Source organism: Nyctereutes procyonoides, unplaced genomic scaffold (genome assembly GCF_905146905.1).
Source record: "Nyctereutes procyonoides isolate TBG_1078 unplaced genomic scaffold, NYPRO_anot_genome, whole genome shotgun sequence".
Classification (NCBI taxonomy): domain Eukaryota; kingdom Metazoa; phylum Chordata; class Mammalia; order Carnivora; family Canidae; genus Nyctereutes; species Nyctereutes procyonoides.
In genome coordinates, this window is record NW_026575131.1 from 5894573 (window position 1) to 5916353 (window position 21781).

Below are 21781 nucleotides of genomic sequence, written 5' to 3' on the forward strand. Positions count from 1 at the left end.
AGGAGCTAGGACGCCGCGCCAACGCTCTGCACAGCAGGCTGCGCGCCCTCTGGGAAGTGAGGCTATCTCCGGGCCTTGTGACGCCGGCAGGCTGGCGTTCCTCTCGCCACGACGCCTCACACCCTCCGCGGAGTCCGAACCCCGGCCCTTCCCGGCCTCCTACCCCCTCTCCCGGGCGCCGGCCACCACAGCTCGCACCGCCTCCACGGCCCCGAAATGGCGACGGGCGACAGCGCGAGGCCACGCCCCCCGGGAGGCGGGGCCCGCGTTCAGGCTAGAGTGATAGATGCTCGAGCCGAGTGTGCGGTCCGCGGCCAGGCCGGCTCGCGCAGAAGCAGAAAGCCGGTGGCGCCGCAGGTCGGGAGGAGGAGCGCCGAACGCAGGGCTTCTTTGCCGGGGCCGCCCGAGAGGCTCTTCGTCGCGGGCGTTGCGGCCGCCATCTTAGATGGCGGCAGTGAGACGAGGGCGAGCGTGAGACGGGAAGGCTCGCCTGCCGCTCTCCTTGGGCCCGGAAGAGGGCCAGCTGGCCCGGCTTTGGGGCGTGTGCCCCGAGGCGCGGAGCGCGAGTGCGACGATGCGGGGACTGCCCGGGGCCCCGTCCCCTGGGCTGGGGACGCGCCGAATGTGACCGCCTCCCGCTCCCTCACCCGCCGCGGGGAGGAGGAGCGGACCAGACGCCGCCGCCGGACGACGGGACACGGAGGCGGCTCGGCTCCTTCAGGTGGGCGGCAGGGCCGGGCCCTGGGTGCCGGGGGAGCCAGGCGGCGGGGCCGATGGGGCAGAGTTCCGCGGCGCCCAGGCCTGGGCCGCGCTGATGGGGCTCCCCCGCGGCTGCCGGGGGAGCGCCCGGGCCAGGCCGCTGTCACCCCGGGTGGCGCTGGGCGGGCGGGCGCCCTGGGGCCCGGTGTCATGGCCGGCGAGCCGACTTTCCACATCCCCACTCCAATTTCCTTGTGTTTCGGGGAGACGTGCTAGCGCCACCCTGTACCCGGTGCACATTCCTTATATTTTGGCCGTGGGAGAAGTCCGCCCCAGAATTGCCCTGTTATAGGTGTTGTCATTCGGAGGCACTAATTCCTTTTTCTTCTGGGCGCGGAGGGGGTCGCGGTCGCGCATCTGGTCCGAGGCCGTCACTCAGGTGACACCCTTGCAGGGAGGACGAGAAGAATCGGGGACGAGAGGAGGAGGTGGGTCAGTGCCCCACCGACAAAGGCATAGGGGCCTTGCCCTGGGTTTGGGGACTCTGTGGGTCACGGATGAAAGGTTTGGAATGCGTATCTTGAGGTTTGGCCCTGGGATGCTTTGGAACGGAGACCCAGCGCTGTCTTTTGTGTAAAGTGAGAGCCGCCAGGGCGCCTGGGTTCTGCAGCTGCAGAGGTTCTGCAGAGCTGGTCGATGCCCAGAAAGAGTTTGGACATCAGGAGCGGAGAGGCGGCTGTGTTCATTCATTGTTCTCCTTCCAGGGCTCTGGGTGTGCCCTCTGGTATTCATTTCTCCGGGGGGAAGCGTGTTAGAAGCCCCTCTGTCTCCTTGGGATGTGACCGGGTTCTAGAGGGTCTAATTTAAGGGGCGAATTCAGCTCACGTTCATGGAGTATTTCTGCTTGCCTCGTCCTCTGTGGGCTGAGTGGAGGGAACCTGCTCGTCTTTCTTTCCCAAGGCGTGAAAACAATGCACTGTGATAAGGATGGACTTACCGAGCGTAGTGGGAATTTGGAACAGCTAGTTTTGCCTGGGGGAGTCGAGGAAGCCTGAACACTGGAGGGAACTTTTGCGGCCAGTTTTGGACTGACTGATGAGTAAATGCTTACCAGGTGAGGAGGCGGGGAGCGCAGTCTAAGCTGAGGGAGCCGCTGGTACAGAGGCACAGACACGCAAGAGTTGGGATGACTTTGGGGCGCAGCAAGTCATCTAGGGCTCAGGAAGGAAGCGGTGAGGGAGGAGGGTCTAAAAGAAAGGTTGTAAAGGGTCTTTGTTGGAGAGCGTGAACTAGTTGATTTAATTTGGATTATTTTAAATGAATATTCTAATTTTTTCATGGTGATGACTCATTTTCCTCTTGTCTTGATGATGTTGAAGCTGATAGAAATTGAGAAGATTTACTTTGTTAAACTCATTTAAGAACATTTTTGATAAGTGCTTTATGTCAGATGTTTTGCGCTTACACAGCGGTGAATCAACTGATCTTCATATTCCTAGGTGTTCTAGTAAAAGATTTTTCTAAGGTTTTACTTGCTCACCAAAATGTTGACTTTATGCATGTAGTGCACGCTGCTAATACTGTATTTTAAATGGCCGTTGGCAATAAAAACCACACTCCCCAGTCATGTAGGAGTTGGGAGATTATATGAAACAGTTGAAAGTATTTTTAATTTGTTAAGTATGTTGCATATAGTAAACTTGCTTTACAATGATTCCGTGGTTTCCAATTTTGTTATAAAGTCATTAGCTCTATATGCATAATTTACCCATAATTTCGTTGTATTGTTGTGATTAATGCATATGCCAAAGTGCATTTATTTTGATCTTAACAGACTTCAGTTAGCAGTTCCTGAGTTTTTCTTGGTTTGTGATGATTATATGCCACTGAAGAACGCTAAAATACTTTTGGCTTGTCTTCATCCTTATCACTTCAAGGGCTGTGCTGTTTAAAATGCAACAAACATTTGACCCAATTGAACACTGGATACTTGGGAAAATAAACCTGTTAGTGTTTCTGAGGGAAAAGCTTATCTTTTAGGTATGTGGTGTTTGTGATTAAAAATTGTAATGGGGTTGCTTAGCCTTGTTAAAACTTTTGTCAGTAGTTGAAAAGTGTAAGCTTTCAAAGTAGGCTTGAGTGAAATACATTTGAATATATTTTGTGGGATTTGGTTTAGCAGAAGAAAACAGGAAAACAGACAAAGCTGGTTATTTATGATGAAAAGTATCTAAAAGATGAAATGGAGAATGGAACATCAAGTATTGTATTACAACTGCTCTGAAACTAGTTGTGTTTAGTTCAAAACATGCCATTTGTGAAATCCAAAGTAGATGGTTTGCTCAGAACATTAAACAACAACTTCTTGGAAGTTAAATTTGACTTTTCCAGAAGTACTAGGTTACTTATTAAATGGAAAATACAGTTAATAACTCTAAATTACTATTTCAGGTATTTTGTTAGTAGTAGATTATAGTATATTTTAATTTCAGATAAAACTGTTAGTAACCTGCCTAAAAATAGAAAAATGTTACATGAGGGAGCGCTTTTGTTTGCATGTTAGGAACATAATAGGCCATACATAATAATCCTGGTCTTGGGAGGAGCTTGTTAGCCAAACAGCATGCCTTAATGTTGACTTGCAGAAGAGAATTTTAAATATTGCTTTTGAAAGGCAGTGGACTGTGTGACAGTAGGGGGTTTATGAAACCACAAAATCAAGCTTGCAAAGGTTTTTTATTTTTCAAATTGTATAGGTCATGGAAGTCATTTCTTTAAAACTATAGTTGGAAAATTGTTCACCTTGACTAAATTAATTGGAAAACTAAGGAACAGTAGGTTTATTTAGGATGTTATATAGAGTTTGAGGTTGTCATACTTTGTGTATATGTGTATGGACGGTTAAGAATTCCTATTTGCTAAACTGATTAGGTGCTAAATGTAACGCTAGATTTTTTTTTTTTTAAGATTTTATTTATTTATTCATGAGAGAGACACACACAGAGACAGAGACATAGGTAAAGACCTGCAGGGAACCTGATGTGGGACTGGATCCCAGGACCTGGGAGCCAAAGGCAGATGCTCAACCACTGAGCCACCCAGGTGTCCCAATACTAGATGTTTGTGTTACACTTTAGTTGGTATTTCTGGTGTAGGGCTTAACTACCTTGCCTGTCATCTCTCATTATGGTAATGGCTGGGTATTTTATCCTTGCCTTAAAAGGTGGAATAAAAATTCCTTACTTTCATATTAAGATTTTCATCTTTTATTTTTCAGTGGTTGAATCATTTCATCCCTCCATTTCTCCCAGAATACTTGTATAGCTTTCAGTGATTTTAGTGGTTAGCTTCAGATCTTTTAGCCTTTTTTCTTTTTTCTTTTTTTTTTTTTAATTTATTTATGATAGTCACACATACAGAGAGAGAGAGGCAGAGACACAGGCAGAGGGAGAAGCAGGCTCCATGCACCGGGAGCCGGACGTGGGATTCGATCCCGGGTCTCCAGGATCACGCCCTGGGCCAAAGTCAGGCGCCAAACCGCTGCGCCACCCAGGGATCCCCTTTTAGCCTTTTTTCTAAAATTGCTTCTAAAATCTCAGTTTAACCAAGGAAAATGTCAAGTGGGTGTTGTTTCTTTGTTATTGGTTTTGGCCCAGGCTATCTGAAGTCTCTTTGGCAAATCACTCACAAAGTGTGTTAATTGCTTCACATTCCAATCAGTGTACATAGTTTTTCTTGAGGAACACTTGACACATAGTTTTATTTTTAGATCAGATTCTAAGGGATCTTAAGGGGTGAGGATTAACAATCCTAAAGCTAGTTTCGAATTTGAAAATCCTTGTGATTTTGAAATTGTTGGCATTTTTGGTTAATGAATGGGAAACAGTAGGCAACAATAATCAATGTTTTAAGGGACCCAGAGTGTTTAAATGCTGGTGAGACCTTGTGGACTTTAGTGGTGGACTTGCCTCACTTTTATCTGTTCCTCTTATTTCTACCTTTTGGATTCCATTTATAGTCATATAGTAACAAGCATAAGTACATTTTTACTGTTGGAATCAAGGTCTTCTATTTATTTTCTTCCATCCTGCTACAGAAAGCAAAAGTAGAAAAAAAAAAAAGAAAGCAAAAGTAGTCTGATTTCTTTGAAGCTACTAGGCAACACATTTGGACAGTGTTTAGTTTTTTCCATCCGTGTACATTGCTGATGGAAGAGTCAGGCTAGTTAACATTTAACTATGTTAATATGTCTGTAAAATTATGAGTTTTTATTTCTCATTTCTTTCTCTTTTCTTTTCTTTTGTTTTCTTTTCAAGATTTTATTTATTCATGAGAGACGCAGAGAGAGAGAGAGAGAGAGAGAGAGAGAGAGGCAGAGACACAGGCAGAGGGAGAAGCAGGCTGCATTCAGGGAGCCCGATGTGGGACTCAATTCCAGAACTCCAGGATCACACCCTGACCCAAAGACAAATGCTCAACCACTGAGCCACCCAGGTGCCCCATGAGCCAGTTACTTAAAGACACTAGCTGTGTATCTTTCAGTAAAGTCTTAGATGGCAAGTAGGTTCAGGCTAGTGTGCTTGGTACAGGGTGAACGAAGCAAGTTCCTGCCTTCAAAGACCTTATCTAATGAGGAGAGATTGACACAATTTCCTTACTTTTATCTGTTCCTCTTTTAAGAGCTGTTTTGAACACTATCTTCTAAATATCATCTGATCTTTTTCTCCTTTTCTCATTATTTTGTTTCCTTCCTCGAGCCCCACCTTAAAGCTTCACTTTGCATTTATTTTTCGTATAGCCTTTATCATGTAATCATTTGTGAGTTTACCATCCTGTTGATTGTAAACTGAAACTAATGCTTTCTACTCCATATGCAGTTCCTTCCTATTTATTGATATTTGTAAAAAACTTTCCCTTTGAGAGGCTGAGGGACCAGGCTTGTGTGCGTCAGTGAAAGTGTTGAGTCTATATTCCAACACTTAGTATTAAGACTAAGTTTTATAAGACCTTTTATTTAAACTTAAATGTTTTCTTTTTTGGTACTATGCACTATAGATTTTATATGTATATATTGTGACGCCAATTAAAGTATTTGTTAACTCCTTTTCCTAGAAGATTGTATCTTAGTCACTTTTGACTACCCAGAGTTTAGCATAATGGCTGACACCTGATTGCAGCCAAGCTGTCGAATGTAAGATGCTAAAGAGTATTTATTGAATTTAATTTTTTGTGTAGGTACCCTACAATTCTGGCTAGTTCCTTAAAAGTAGGGCATATCTTATTCTTGTTTATAAATCTCCAATTCTTAAAACTTTGTCTTGATTATATAACAATTATTAACTAACTGAATGAGTGGAGATTCAGAGGTTAATCACCTGTGGACTTAGTTCCTTCCTACTGTTCATCACAAATACACAGATGCTTACTATTAAGAGGATATGCTTACTAACTTAGCACTTTGTTGTGTGTGTGTGTGTGTTTTTTAAAGATTTTGTTTATTTATTCATGATAGACACACACACAACAGAGGCAGAGACACAGGCAGAGGGAGAAGCAGGGTCCACGCAGGGAGCCCGATGCGGGACCCGATCCCGGGACCTCAGGATCATGCCCTGGGCGGAAGGCAGGCGTTAAACTGCTGAGCCACCCGGGGATACCCCAACTTAGAACTTTGTAACTTAGGATATCTTTTGAACAAGACCTTGCTTAGCTTCCCCTTCTATAGGGCATTATTTGTAGACTGCTCTGGGTCTGCTCTGCTAGCTCCTTGAGGACTTTTGCCTTTCTTTAACAGCTCCCTGCTTCATTGGCTCAAGCACTCTTGTCATGCTGGCTATTTTCTTCTGCATTCATAGGCTTTATACATGGAAGAGAATTTTAACCAGAGAGAATGTGAGGGGATATGTGATATTCTACCTTCCTTCAAGTTAGTCTGGACTGGAATTAGAGTGCAATTGTGAATTCTGAATCGTGAGAGTAGAGATCATGACCTTCATGATTCGTATTTAGCTGACAATATGAAATGGGCCCTTTAGGCTTTTTGGGGGGAGTGTGGACAGGTAAACTATACATAAAATTTACCATTTTAACAATATTTGAGTATACTGTTCTTTGGCAGTAAGTACATTCACGGCATTGTGCAACCATCACCACTCTATTTCCGTAACATTTTCATCATCCCAGGCAGAATCCTGTACCCCTTGAATGGAACTCCAATCCTTCTCATTTATTTCTGGTAAATTCTACTTCCTCTCTATGAATTTGCTTATTCCAAGTACCTCACATAAGGGAAAATCATACAGAATTTGTGATATTGCATCGGACTTATTTTACTTAATGTGTTTCCAAGGTCCATCCATTTTGTAACATATATTAAAACTTAATTCCTTTTTATGAATGAATAATATTCCTGTGGGTGTGAGTGTGTGTAAAATATTTTGTTTATCCATTCATCTGATGGATTTTTGGGTTGCTTCTACCTTTTGGCTGTTGTGAATAATGCTACTATGAATATTGGTTTACAAGTATCTTTTTGAGTCTCTACATTCAATTCTTGAGTGTATGCCTTGGTGTAGAATTGGTGTATCATATAATAATTTGGTTTTAACTCTTTGAGGAACTGCCAAACTATTTTCCACAGCAACTGCATCATTTTACATTTCCACCAATAATACATGAGGGTTCTAGTTTTTTCACATTCTTGTCAACACTTGCTATTTTCCATATTTTGATAACTATCCTAATGGATGTGAAGTGGTGCTAGGCTTTTTTCTTACTGCTAATTAAATCTAATGAGCAAACAAGAGACTTAAAAGTTGGCTATATTTGCATCTTACTTTTTTTTTTTACCCTTATAAATGTATTTGTACATAATGTTCTTTAAATAGATATCACACAACTAGTGACTCATCTTTTTTGAAAAGAATAAACTTTTTTTTAAAGATTTTTATTTATTTATTCACGAGCGACACAAGAGAGAAGCAGACTCCCTGTGGGTAGCCTGATGGAGGACTCACAATCCCAGGACTCTGAGATCCTGCCCTGAGCCGAATACAGACGTTTAACTGCTGAGCCAACCAGGCATCCCAGTGTAGTTATTACCTTCTTAATACCTTATATCCTTTAATCTAAAATGTTTTCTGTGAACCAGTGAAAGATGATTTCAGTTTATCCTGTGTGAAAAGATCTATTAAGTGGAAGAAAAGATTGGATACATATGTCCACAAATATTGGCAAGGGCCATCTATAGGTTATTTTTTGTATTTTTTCATATTTTTCAGACCCCCCCCATGAGCATGTATTATGTAAATAGTGGTTTTTTTTGTTTTTTTTTAGATTTATATATATTTTATTTTATTTTATTTTTTTTATGATAGAGGGGGAGAGAGAGAGAGAGAGAGAGAGAGAGAGAGAGAGAGAGAGGCAGAGACACAGGCAGAGGGAGAAGCAGGCTCCATGCACCGGGAACCCGACGTGGGATTCGATCCCGGGTCTCCAGGATCGCGCCCTGGGCCAAAGGCAGGCGCCAAACTGCTGCGCCACCCAGGGATCCCAGATTTATATATTTTTTAGAGCACTTATGTGTGAGCACAGGGTGGGAGGGGTAGAGGGAGAGAGAGAATCAGCAGCAGACTGCTTGCTGAGTACAGAGCCCCACGTGGTGCTCAATTCCAGGACTCTGAGATCATGACCTGAGCCAAAAATCAGGGGTTGGCTGCTTAACAGACTGAGCCACTGTGATTAGTGTATCTTTTAAGAAACTAATTGGAAAATATAAATTGTCATTAAAAGAGTATGTATTATGTACATATGACATCTGTACGGGATTATAAGCATGAAGAAAATAACAATAATAATTGTTAACATAGGTTACTTGGTGGGGTTAGATGGGGGAAGATAGGGAAGGGTAAAGCAAAGATTTTTAAAAGGATTTTAAAAACATGTAGGTGCTATAGAAAAAAAAAGCAGAGTAAGAGTTTTAGAGGGTATTGAGAATGGGGAGGAGTGCTATTTACATAGTGTTTGTAAATCATTAAATATGAAGATTTAAAATAAAAAGAAAAGTTGTATAAAAAGTAAAAGACTAGGGGATCCCTGGGTGGCTCAGCGGTTTAGTGCCTGCCTTTTTGGCCCAGGGTGTGATCCTGGAGTCCTGGGTTCAAGTCCCACGTTGGGCTTCTGGCATGGAGCCTGCTTCTCTCTCTCCTCCTGTGTCTCTGCCTCTCTCTCTCTCATTCTATCATAAATAAATAAATAAATCTTAAAAAAAAAAAGTAAAAGACTACACTATTCTTCATCAGACTTGTTTCCAAGGTTTTCCTGTACTCTTATTTCCTGGATATTCTTTGGCTTTTGTTTTACCTCTGTATCATCTGTTAAAATGCTACCTCTTCTAGTTCAAGTACTATAATGAAGTCATCCTTGACTGTCCACCTCTTTCTTCACTCAAGCTAGCAGTGACCTTTTCACACTTCAATTTCAGAATTTTCTTAAGGGGCACCTGGATAGCACAGTGGCTTGAGTGACCTGCTGTTGGTTTTGGCTTAGGTTGTGATCCTCAGGATCCTGAGATTGAGTTCAGAGAGGAGTCTGCTTCACATTCCCTCTCCCTCGGCCCCTCCTGCTCATGCTGTCTATCAGAGAAATCTTAAAAAACAAAACAAAACAAGCTTACCCCCCTCCCAAAAGGCTGCCACATTTTGTTGTAGAGGAGTGCCTGTTACCCTGAAAGTTCTTAGCACAATGCCTAGTATATAGTTAGTCTTTGGTAAATGATGGTTCTTGCCTTCCAGAAGTTTTTAATGTAGAAGAAAAGGGGCAATGTCTTCTGAATTTTATATTCTTCAAAGCTGCTAATAGCTGAAGGTAGATTCTTAGAAATTGTTGAATGAATAGTGCTCCTTATTCTTTTTTTCCTCTCAGTTCTGTGCCTGGTTGCAGTATATACAGAAGCATCTGATTCCTTCGATTATATATTAATATTTTTATTTGGTAGATGGTAATTTAGTAATCATGAAAAAGGGTTAGGATAAATATTGTAATTATATCTTTTCTCCATTAGTATTTTATTCAGATATTTGAACACCTAATTTTATGTAAGATGTACTATACTGGATGATGGAGTATGACAAGATGTAGCAAATACACATAGTTCTTTTCCTTAAGGCATTCATACTTTGGTATGTAATTATATAGGTTACATTTTCACATTTTGTTTTTTTAATCCTTGTTTTCCAAGTAGTTGGGTATAATTTAGAGCTTTAATGAATTAATGGTCTAATTACGGGGGAAACTTGTGCGCATGTCCTTTTTTTTTTTTTAAGATTTTGTTTATTATTTCATAAGAGACACACACAGAGAGAGGCACAGACACAAGCAGAGGGAGAAGCAGGCTCCGTTCCATGCAGAGAGCCTGACGCAGGACTCCATCCTGGGTCCCCAGGACCACACCCTGGGCTGAAGGCGGTGCTAAACCCCTGGGCCACCCGGACTGCCCACATGTCCTTGTTTTAAGAAAATTATTCTTGAAAAGTTGGTTTAAAATATACTGAAAAAAAAATACTATCAATTTTTACAGGTGCCGCCTTATAATTCTTAAAAGCTCTTCAAGCAAGGAAGGTGGATACCTTTGGCAGTACCACTGAAGACTAAGGAAATCTTTAATATATGAGAGCCATTGACTCTGGAAGGAATTATAGGAGATTTGACTGACTCAGATGGTTACTTCTTGAAATTGTTCTGCCAAGTTGTAAACCTAAAGGAATACCTCCCATCTCGAGGACAAATTCCAGTGTCTGCCTGTGCCAGTTTGCAGAATAGTGGATTTATTTATTTTTTATTTCATGTCTCTTTTTGAAAGATTTTATTTATTCATGAGAGAGAGAGGCAGAGACATAGGCAGAGGTAGAAGGAGGCTTCCTGCAGGGAGCCTGATGCAGGACTTGATTCCATGACCCGGGGATCATGACCTGAGCCAAAGGCAGATGCTCAACCACTGAGCCACTGATGCGTCCCTATATTTTATATCTTTATTCTTGAGGAAGGCAAAATGCTATCTTTTCAGTTACCTGTTGATTATGCAAGATTTGCCACTAAAATTCATGCTTTTTATGTGGAATGTAGGGTTGCCTGGCTGACTTGGTTGGTAGAGCATGCAACACTTGACCTTGGGGTTGTGCGTTAAGCCCCACATTGGGCATAGAGCTTCAATTTCAAAAAAATTATAAATAAATAATTTAGTGGTACAAGGTTAATTAAGTCTGTGTGTCCAGGTATTAGGGTAAAATATCTGGGTGCTTTTTGTTTCCCTTCCTTCCCCTTTGACTATGCAGCCATCTTATTACCTCATTATTACATGGCCATCAGAATGATTAGCCTTAAACCAGATTTTATTTGTGCGTTATTTTGGTACTTTTGTTAATGATTACTTTGTAAATGAGTGTCTTCATTTTAGAATTTGCAGTCACTGTCTAAATAAAGAAAGTGACAGGTTTGGAGATGAGAAGTAAAACTTGGGCTTAAAAAGTGTTAAAAACAAAGTGACTTAAATTAAAAATAATGAAAAACTGATTTGTAGCAAGAGTTAAAAATGAAATTGTTCCCAGAGGTCTTTTACTGTGGGGCTGATTGCTTTAACATATTGTTTTGAGCTAGCTGATTTTTAACTTGTATTTTTATACCAATTACCTTTTAAAAAATTAGAGTCCTTTCTAAATTTGGGCAGCCCTGGCTTGCTAACTTTTAGAAGGGTAAAGTGTCACATTTCCCCATGTGCCTTTATGCTGCCCAGTCATCTGATGAAGTTGCCAGTTTGTGGTCAGAAATTGAGAAAGAGGAGTGAGGAAACTCAAAATATTGACACACACACCACCTTGCAGTGCATCAAAGTGCCCTTTTGGACTGGTTGGAAAACTAACCTAAGCCTTTTCCAAACTAGACATATGATTATTTCCTAGCTTGGATGAGATGACATTTGAGTTTTTAAGTGTTTGAGCATGTCTGTCAGCAGAAAGTTTCTGTGTGAGGGTGATTTTTTTCAGCGTTGTGTGACCAATTGAATTAAAACAACACTAAAGGAAGCTTGGGGAAATCATGAAAAAAAATTGATCACCTGATCTCTCAGGTGGAGCAAGACTGGACTGAAGAAAGGAGTGAACTTAAGGGAAAATGAATAGTGAAGTTGTGTTATAAGCACTTTAAAATATGAGTATTCAATTATGTTTCGCTCTGCCAAAAAAATTAAAAGTTTTTTTTAATACTGCAGGCAATTTCAGCCACCATTACTCATACTGAGTATATGTTGTGAGATTTTGATTGCATTTGAAAAAAGTGATCTATTCTTTTGTTATTTTCAATTCTTTTAGTTTGTGGTGCAGTAACTTTCTAAAGATACATTAAAAAAAAAAAGCTATTGTAAATAATAGCTTACCTTAGTAGGCTACTACCTGCTGTGTTCTTTTAAGAGCTGACCTTAATTCATTTAATCTTCCAACAGTCTGATGATATAGGTAAAATATGATCTTTATTTTAAAGAGGAAGAAAGACATGGAGTAAATACTCTAAATATAGGCCATCTACTTAAGGAGAGATTAAAGGGATTTTCTAGGGTAATTTTGATTCTATCCTAAACCCTATTTTCACTCTAGAATTTAACCCCTATGTATGATGCAGACTTCGTGTTTTTGTTAGAATTCTGGGAATGCCTTCAACTTCATAATTTCCTTTATGATCCATGGTAGTTTTATTTCCTTTTTACAGGCCTTATACTATTGACCCCGCCTAATCCCCATATTTCTTTTTAAACTAAATTCTGAAGGTAACTGAAGGCAGGGATCCAAGTTTTTTTTTTTTAATTTAAAGATCTTATTTATTTATTCATGAGAGACCTAGACAGAGAGAGACACACCCAGGCAGAGAGAGAACCAGACTCTAGGCAGGGAGCCCGACAACAAGGCGGAACTCGATCCCAGGACTTCAGGACCACGCCCTGGGCTGAAGGCAGGCGCCAAACCGCTGAGCCACCCAGGAATCCCCTGGGATCCAACTTTTAAACTGATTTGCCTCTCCCAAGCCCTCATTTTTCATAGAACCCTCAGAGATAGCCCCTTTGATCAAAGAGTTTTTTTTTGATCAACTTCATGGACTTAAGTGGAAATACTTACTTCCATTATTTTTTTTTCTCTGTAAGATGATAATCATTTGGTGTAATACTTTATATGTGAGAACTTTTCTTTGATATTTGATTTAGGGATTTAGTTTAATACTAAATCAAAAAATTCTTTCCAAAATGTTTTCACTAATCAATGTTTCATAAACTTTTAAGAAACATTGTTATCACTTGTTTATGTGTAAAGTGTATCCAGTATATGCAAGCACTTCGTGAGGATTGTGAGCCTACACGGAAGCCTTTAAAACTTGGAGTGATTAGAGGTACTCCCTTGATGTTTTATCTTAAACATTTAACATTTAATGGAGGGACTTCTCTTTTTGAAAGTTTTCTCTGCAAATTTTGCTAATTCTTATGAGAGTGTTTAGAATGCTTGGAATTTTAGAGGTGTCTGGGTGGCTCAGTCAGTTGAGTTTCTGACTCCTGATTTTGGCTCAGGTCATGATCTGAGGGTCAGGAGATGAAGATTGAGCCCCAGGTCAGCCTCCATGCTGGATGTGCAGACTGCTTCAGATTCTCTCTCTCCTTCTGCCCTTCCCCCTGCTCGTACTCTCTTTCTCTCAATAAATAAATAAATAAATAAATGTATAAAATCTTAAAAAAAAAAGATGCTTGGAATTTTATATGATAGATAATGCTATTAGTCTTTAAAAATTATGAACTACTTTCTTTGTTACCGTTTTTCCTACTTTAAATTCTCAGTCTATTTCTTTCTCTCTTTCTTTCTTTCTTTCTTTCTTTCTTTCTTTCTTTCTTTCTTTCTTTCTTTCTTTCTTTTTCTTTTCTTTCTTTCTTTCTATTCATTCATTCATTCATTCATTCATTCATAGAGAGAGGCAGAGACACAGGCAGAGGGAGAAGCAGGCTCCATGCAGGAAGCCCGATGTGGGACTCCATCCCTGGTCTCCAGGATCACACCCCAGGCTGTAGGCGGCACCAAACCGCTGTGCCACTGGGGCTGCCCCCCAGTCTATTTTCTAATTTTATGATTTATCAGAAATGATACTTGAGTGTTAGATACTTGAATTAGTTTACTAGTTAAAATATAAACTGACATATACTTCAAATACAGCTATGTACTATATAGTGTTAATAGAGCTACTATTACCCATATTTTACTTAAAGAGCAGTGAGTTAGGATATTTTATATTTTTCTTAAGCATTAAGTCACTATAAGTTATACATGGCATTTGGCTTATTTTCTCTTTGATATTAAATCTTTTTTTTTTAATTTTTATTTATTTATGATAGTCACACAGAGAGAGAGAGAGAGAGGCAGAGACATAGGCAGAGGGAGAAGCAGGCTCCATGCACCGGGAGCCCGACATGGGATTCGAGCCCGGGTCACCAGGATCGCGCCCTGGGCCAAAGGCAGGCGCTAAACCGCTGCGCCACCCAGGGATCCCGATATTAAATCTTATTTGTCCTATCCTGGTAAAGAAAAAATAACCTTTTGAGGAAATGATAAATCCAAGCAGAGACTATTTTCCGATAAGTGGTATTGGTTAATTGTAAGTAATTTAGCAGTGTGTTGATGTCATGTACAAGTCCAAGATAGACTAATGGGTAAAGTATCCAGAATTGCCCCATGTAGGCTCTACATAGGACCCTGGTATCATGACTTGAGCCAAAGGCAGATGCTTAACCACCTGAGCCACCCAGGCACCCCTATAGTTAATGTTATTCTAGTAATGTGAAAGCTAAACAAACTCTTTCATAGTTAGTTGATCTGTACTTTGGACCTTGGGGTTTAATATTTGAGTACAGTATACCATAGTGGTTAAGAGCTTTAGGTTTTCAATTTAGAAAAACCTAGGCTGGAGGTTTAAAGGCTATTGGGCAGAGTTCTTGATTATTATAATCAGTAGAACCACCATTGCTTGTATAATGAGTGATAATGGGTAACATTTTCTATCTCAGGCTAACACTATGTGCTTCTCATATATTATTTAACATTAGCATGTTATAAAACATGCCAAGTAGAGGGGAAAGAAATACAAGTAAATCTTAAATTTAGATGTCAGTGAGTAATAGGCTATTTAAAAATATAGACATCTCAAAAAAAAATAAATAAAGGTGGGACACCTGGGTGGCTTGGTGTTTGAGCATCTGCCTTTGCCTCAGGGCGTTAAATTCTTTCAAAAAACCAATAAATAAATTGTGTTATATAAGGCATGGTATGTATTTTCCTGTCTTCCACATACAGATCTGATGTATTCTTTTTTATTTATGTTTTTAAAGATTTCATTTATTTATTCATGAGAGACACAGAGAGAGAGGGAGAGGGAGAGTGAGAAGCAGGCTCCATGCAAGGAGCCTGATGGTAGGACTCGATCCCAGAACTCCGGGATCATGCCCTGAGCCGAAGGCAGGCACTCAACTGCTGAGTCACCCATGCGTCCCTGATGCATTCTTTATAAACAATATTTATTTCAGAGTAGTAGTATAGTAACATCAAGTATTTTTTTGATTTTATTTTTTTAATTTTTTAGAGATTTTATTTATTTGAGGGGGGCGGGTGTGCATCAAGGGTGTGTGCACGTGAGTCGAGGAGGGGCGGAGGGAGAAGGAGAAGCAGACTCCCTGCTGAGCAGGGAGCCCAACACAACACAGGGCTCAATCCCAGGACCTTGAGATAATGACCTGAGCTGAAGGTGGACACTTAACAGACTGAGAGCCACCCAGGCACCCCTAAGTATTTTTTATTTTTTAAATCAGTGTATTGTAATAGAGCTGTAATTTACAATCTGAGGATTTGCAGTTTTGTTTCTTTTAAATTGTGACTAAACCTTTTGAATTTCACATTTTCTTCATCTAAAAGATAGGAATAGTACCTGACTTAGCCTAATTCGAACAATCCTGTGAGGTAATGGAGAGGAGAACTGAATAAACCGTGAAGCTTATAAAATTTTAAGTTCTCTTGATTGAAAGAGACTTTCTGAAATCATTCTCAACCATGTAGAATGCATTGCTATATTCTCAGAAATTAGCTTTTAGATAGATTGCTAAGTTCTTAAAACCTCATTTAACACCAGCATGCTGGCTGCCTTGAGTATATTTGCTCTACCAATTTAATATTTTAAGTGAAATGTAAGATAGTATTTGAAGAAGAACTCAAAAGTGAGATTTTTTCAGAGTGTCTGATTATGGAAGAATATTTAAAAACCGGTGAAGTTTTTACATTGTTTGGGGGTGTGTATGTGTTCTTAGAAAGGCAATAGTAAGATTTATTTAGCACATTGTCTTGGCTGAGGTAGGGAAAGGGTAAAACAAAGTCAGTCAGCCTTAACCCCTAGTTTGCCCAACTGCTTCTTGACCCTTAGGGAGAAGTTTAGGACTTTTTGACTTTTTTTAAAAAAAGATTTTATTTGGGCAGCCCCGGTGGCTCAGAGATAGCTCAGTGGTTTAGCGCTGCCTTCAGTCCAGGGTGTGATCCTGGAGACCCAGGATCAAGTCCCACGTCGGGCTCCCTGCACCTGCATGGAGCCTGCTTCTCCCTCTGCCTGTGTCTCTGCCCCACCCGCCATGTCTCTCATGAATAAATAAATAAAATCTTTTTAAAAAAAAAAAAGATTTGAGATAGAGCAAGAAAGAGTGAGCTGGGGGAGGGGCAGCGGGAGAGGGAGAAGCAGACTCCCCGCTGAGCAGAGCCCTACTGGATCTCAGGACCCTGGAATCCTGATTTGAGCCAAAGGCAGATGCTTAACCAACTGAGCCGCTCAGGCACCCTGTCTTTTTGATTCTTGTATGCTGAATTCCTCAAAAGCTTCCTGGTTTAATCAGGATTGTTAAAATTTATTTTTCTTAACCATGGTTCAAAGGAATGTAACCCAATCTTTCAGGAGAGGAATTGTGATAAGATAATCAATGAGAAGTGTTCAGTGAGTGCTCTAGTTTCTATCTCCAGAAGTTGGTAGAGTAGCATTTCCAGACAAACATTTATGCCTCAAATTAAGCTTTAAGGTGGGACATGGACCTTGAAGCAGAAGACTCAAAACACAATTATACCTGAAGTACTGGTAGTTACATTTTCATAATTGTAGTCTTTTCATACTTGACTGTCCTGAAGCTACTTAAAAGTACTTAGTATGTGTGCTGCTTTCTGATAATCTTGTGCCTTAAACATAGTCTTGTTTTCAGAACATTTTTTATACCATTTGCTACACTCAAAATGCAAAAATGAGACTTCCCAGGGCTTTTGAACAGTTTATTTTGTTTTCTAACTTATGTTTTATTAATCTGGCACAATTTATTCATTTTTGGAAAAGCCTCTGAATGCAGCAATTCACTGAAATTATTGCTGGAGCTGGGCCACAGGGTGAGAAAGCTGAAATGAATGTGTTGAGTTTAAAATGCCTTTATCACAACCTGGTGTTCTCCTGAATTATGAGCATCAGAATGTATTATACAAGTAGTTTTTCTAAGATCACTTCTCAACAGCTTATTAGGAGTTGTACTAGGAAATAATTTGATGTCTTTAACATTTTTCACATAGGTGGCCCTTAGATTTACTACTCTTATATTTTGTTTGATCCTTAACATGTTTACATATCCAGAATGTTTGTTACCTGCTGTAACCGGTTTCTCAGCTACATGGTGCTCTGATAGATTGAGGCATGAGGATTGTGGGAACATTTCTCAGAACTCTGCAGACTCTCGGGACGCCTGGGTGCCTCAGTGGTTGAGTGTCTGCCTTCAGCTCAGGTCATGATCCCGGGGTCCTAGGATCAAGTCCTGCATCAGGCTCCCTTTTGGGAGCCTGCTTCTCCCTCTGCCTGTGTCTCTGCCTCTCTCTGTGTATCTCTCATGAATAAATAACTAAAATCTAAAAAACAATAAAACAAAAAAAACAAACTTAAAAAAACTCTGCAGACTCTCTGGAAATATAGTACTGCTTTTTGCCTTCCCCAACAAAGCTGAAGAAGAGTGGGGGTTGAGTGGTATGTACTATGCTCTTAGTACCCTACCCATTTGATTTGTCGCTTGAGGACAGACGTGCATGGGGAGAATTTATACCTCACCTTACCATTTAGATATTTAAAAAGTTAATTAATCTTACTTTTGGAAAGTGTCAAGATAAAAATCATTGGACTCCTGCTTCTATTGGAGGCAACCAAGAGAGGTTTCTGCTTGGCATATAGTAGAAAACCCATTGACTGTACTGGTGTGTGTTCATGGAAATCCTCAGGAATGTATTCCTGATTTTTTTTTTTTTAAATGCGAATTTATTGTAAGAGTTGAGTTGTTCTTAACATTCCTGTATTTTTTTTTTTAACTATTCAGGAAGGAGTTTGAGAAAGTTATGTTGAGCCATAGAAATCAACTAGTTAGTTCTGGCTGATAAAACTGTTGATATTCAACAGTCCCTTGTTTTTATTCATTGAAAAATTGGTTTATCCTTTTACTAAAATGGAGAAGAATTATTCTTAGGGCTCCTATTATGGCCTATGGTATTTGAACCATAGCAAATACAGAGAAAATAATGACTATCCAATTCTAGAATCATTTGCAAGCATAATGTGAAAATGTAGCAGCTTCCGCAAATTTTAGCTTTTGCATGTTTTGGAAATTTTTTTTTTCTCCTTAATTTTACTGACCATCTAGGGGGATTCCTGGGTGGCTCAGCGGTTTAGCACCTGCCTTTGGCCCAGGGCATGGTCCTGGAGTCTTGGGATCAAGTCCCATATCAGGCTCCCTGCATGGAGCCTGCTTCTCCCTCTGCCTGTGTCTCTGCCTCTCTCCCTCGCTCTCTGAATAAATATATAAAATCTTAAATTTTTTTTTTTTTTTTTTTTACTGACCATCTGGTTGGATTTGTGGTTGATAACATATATGAAGAACATGTTAACATCCAAGAATCTAAACTTTAGTATTGTATGATTATGCTTAAGAAAGCATTCTTGTTTTGGGACATATACTAGGTATACTTGGGGATTGTCATATTTTTTTTTAAGCTGAACTCTTCCCATTCCCCCATCTGAAAACCTTCTCTTTCTAGACATTGTTTTGCATTCTACGTGATCTTATGCATGTTTAAAAACACATTTCTCCATTTCTTTAGTAGGGGCACTGTGGTTTAACACCACTTTTTATTTTCAGTGGTATATATTTAGGACAAATTGGATATGTGTGTAGGTGGAAAATGTTTATAGTTTGTGTGACAGAGCAGGTGAACAAGAATGGTACTTGGTTTTATTTTTAAAATAAAACAGCTGTGAAGGGAAATGCCAAACAACACTAGTAAATCAAACTTTGTAAATAACTCCAGCATTGTAGAATTCCATAATGGCTTCCATTGGGTGTTAACAGCTGGTTTGTCTATTTGGAATCTGTATGCTGAACTCTTATATGACTTTAGCTGACTGCCAGTCAGCGGTTGTACTGCGCATATCCTACAGTTGAAGAATTCCACAATTGTCAGTGTTCTAGTCCTAGAGTGTAGCCCCTCAGCATAGTGTGGTTCATAAATGACTGCACTGATGATTTCTTTGAGAACTCTACTTGGTTGGACTCAGTTGCCAGCATTTGTTATTCAGGAATTGAGGCCAGCAAAGTCTGTATAGGTCATCTCATTGTAGATGTAGAAACTTATTTATGGGCTGGGTTGCATAGTTTAGATTTAAACTCTGGTAAGGCAAAATTATGTAACTTATTTTATGGTTTTATCCTTAATTGAAACAAAGAACATCTTCCTTAGAACTATGTGGATTAAATGAAATAGTGGACACTTGTATACATGCTCCGGGCCTAATTCATAGTAGTTGCCTGGAGGATGCTGGATTTTGTTTTTCTTTCTTTCAACTCTCTTTTTTAGGTCTCATATTACACTTTTTGGAAATTTTGTTTCCCTGGTCCTCATGACAGATGTGTTCCAGAGAAGCAGCTGAACAAGAAAACTTCTGGTATTATGTCCCCTGCCTGGTCATGAGGCTTTAGTCTTCCATATATCATCCCCTGAGATTTGCTAGAGTACAGAGCCACAAGGATTTAAGAAGATCCATGTTGCTTGCTTGTTTGTCATGGGTGGATGTTATATGAACAGTGGCAATATTTGAGAAGCTTGAAGTTAAATGTATTACCTGAATTTTGTACCTTTTTTGTTTTTAAGATTTTGTTCATTTATTTGAGAGAGAGAGAGCACGTCGGTCGGTGCACGAGTGAGCTTGTGCAGGCTCATGCCATAGCATCAGCAGGGGGAGCGGCAGGAGGAGAGGGAGAAGCAGACTCCCTGCTGAGCAGGGAGCCTGATGTGGGGCTCAATCCCAGGACCCTGAGATCACAACCTGAGCCGAAGACAGATGCTTAACTGGCTGAGCCACCCAGGTGCCTCTTGGTTGTACCATTTAAGAGTATGCCCAGTAGGCTAATTTAAGGATATTTCTCTAAGTTCCCTCCTTTAATCCCTTGATTTCAGTAATTGTCACCTGTAAACTACAGAAGTAGACACCTATTCGTTTCTATCCCCCTCCCCCTTCATGGTAACTGTATCTCATATTTTTCTGTGAGGAAACCTTTATTCCCTGTTACATAGCCATTCAGTTAGTTTGTTTTTAAAGATTTATTTATTCATTTGAGAAAGAGAGCACACTCATTGCAAGAGTGTGCAAGTGGGGGGAGGAGCAGAGGGGAGAGAATCTTGAGCAGACTCTGTGGAGTCTGATGCAGGACTCATCACCAGATACCATGACCTGAGCTGAAACCAAGAGTCGGATGGATGCTTTAACTGACTGAGGCACTCAGGTGTCCCACAGCCATTCAGTTTTAATGACATTGACCTTATCCTTAGCTTTTTAGAGGAGAGTTTGATTAGCTTAAAGCAATCAGTAAAGCCCAGCTATTTGGACATAATGATTTGCTCACAGTGACTCACTGAAGGTCAGTGAGATGTGAAGTCACGTTTGGGGGTTGCTTAATCCTAAGGATTTTCCTTTGTTTTTTTTTTTTTTTTAAGATTTTATTTATTTATTCATGAGACACACACACACACAGAGAGAGAGAGAGAGAGAGAGAGAGAGAGAGAGAGGCGCAGAGACACAGGCAGAGGAAGAAGCAAGCTCCATGCCGAGAGCCTGACGTGAGACTCTATCCTGGGTCTCCAGGATCACACTCTGGGCTGAAGGCGGCTCTAAACTGCTGAGCCACCTTGGGCTGCTCCCCTAAGGGCTTCCTTGAGAAATGCTGTTTACCTCCCAGACTTAGATGAGAATGCACGTAGCTCTTAGAATCTGCTTGAAGTTACTAATACTTATGCCTTGGGTTGGGGGATTGCTAGCCTTAGAACAAAACAAACACCAAAGAAGGCAGAGAAGAGAAAGCAGAGGAAATCAGATCTTTAGTGTTATCATTGGGTCATTGGACCACGCTTTCCTGAAGCTATTATACCTTTGGTCTTGTTATGTTAGTTAAATGACCCAGTAAGTTATTTTTATGTATCCAGTTTGAGTTAGTTTTCTATTACTTATAGCCTCAAAACTTTTATTTATTTTTTAAAGATTTTATTTATTCATGAGAGACAGAGAGAGAAAGAGAGAGAGGGAGAGGCAGAGAAGCAGGCTGATGTGGTACTTGATCCTGGGTCTCCAGGATCACACCCCGGGCTGAAGGCGGCGCTAAACTGCTAAGCCACTGGGGCTGCCCCCGCCTCAAAACTTTTAAATAATAGCACCCAGCTATAATTCATTTCAAGTATCTAGGAGCCCATACTTAGGACGGAGCATGGTGCCAGGTGAGTTAAATTTGTCAGCACATACTGGTTGAGCTGCTCATCCATTCATTCTGTTGTAAGTTTGAGTCCTACTCTGTGTCAGACCTCATGCAAGTTGAGGGAGCTGAAGATTCCCTGCCCTTAGGGAACTGGCAGTTTAGAAGAGGCAAGCCCTATAGGACATTCAGGTAATAAATGTCTTTTTCTTGAAA

General features: G+C 40.5%; 1 protein-coding gene across 1 annotated transcript in view; it reads left to right on the forward strand.

Annotated features, from left to right (window-relative positions):
• The first annotated feature begins 425 nt into the window (after window positions 1-425).
• The window catches only part of RAF1 (Raf-1 proto-oncogene, serine/threonine kinase), a 77145-nt gene continuing 55789 nt past the window's right edge, over window positions 426-21781 (forward strand). Inside the window, exon 1 of the mRNA XM_055344944.1 lies at window positions 426-721. The gene's annotated coding sequence lies outside the window, so the exon portion shown is untranslated. The remainder of the gene's footprint in view (window positions 722-21781) is intronic.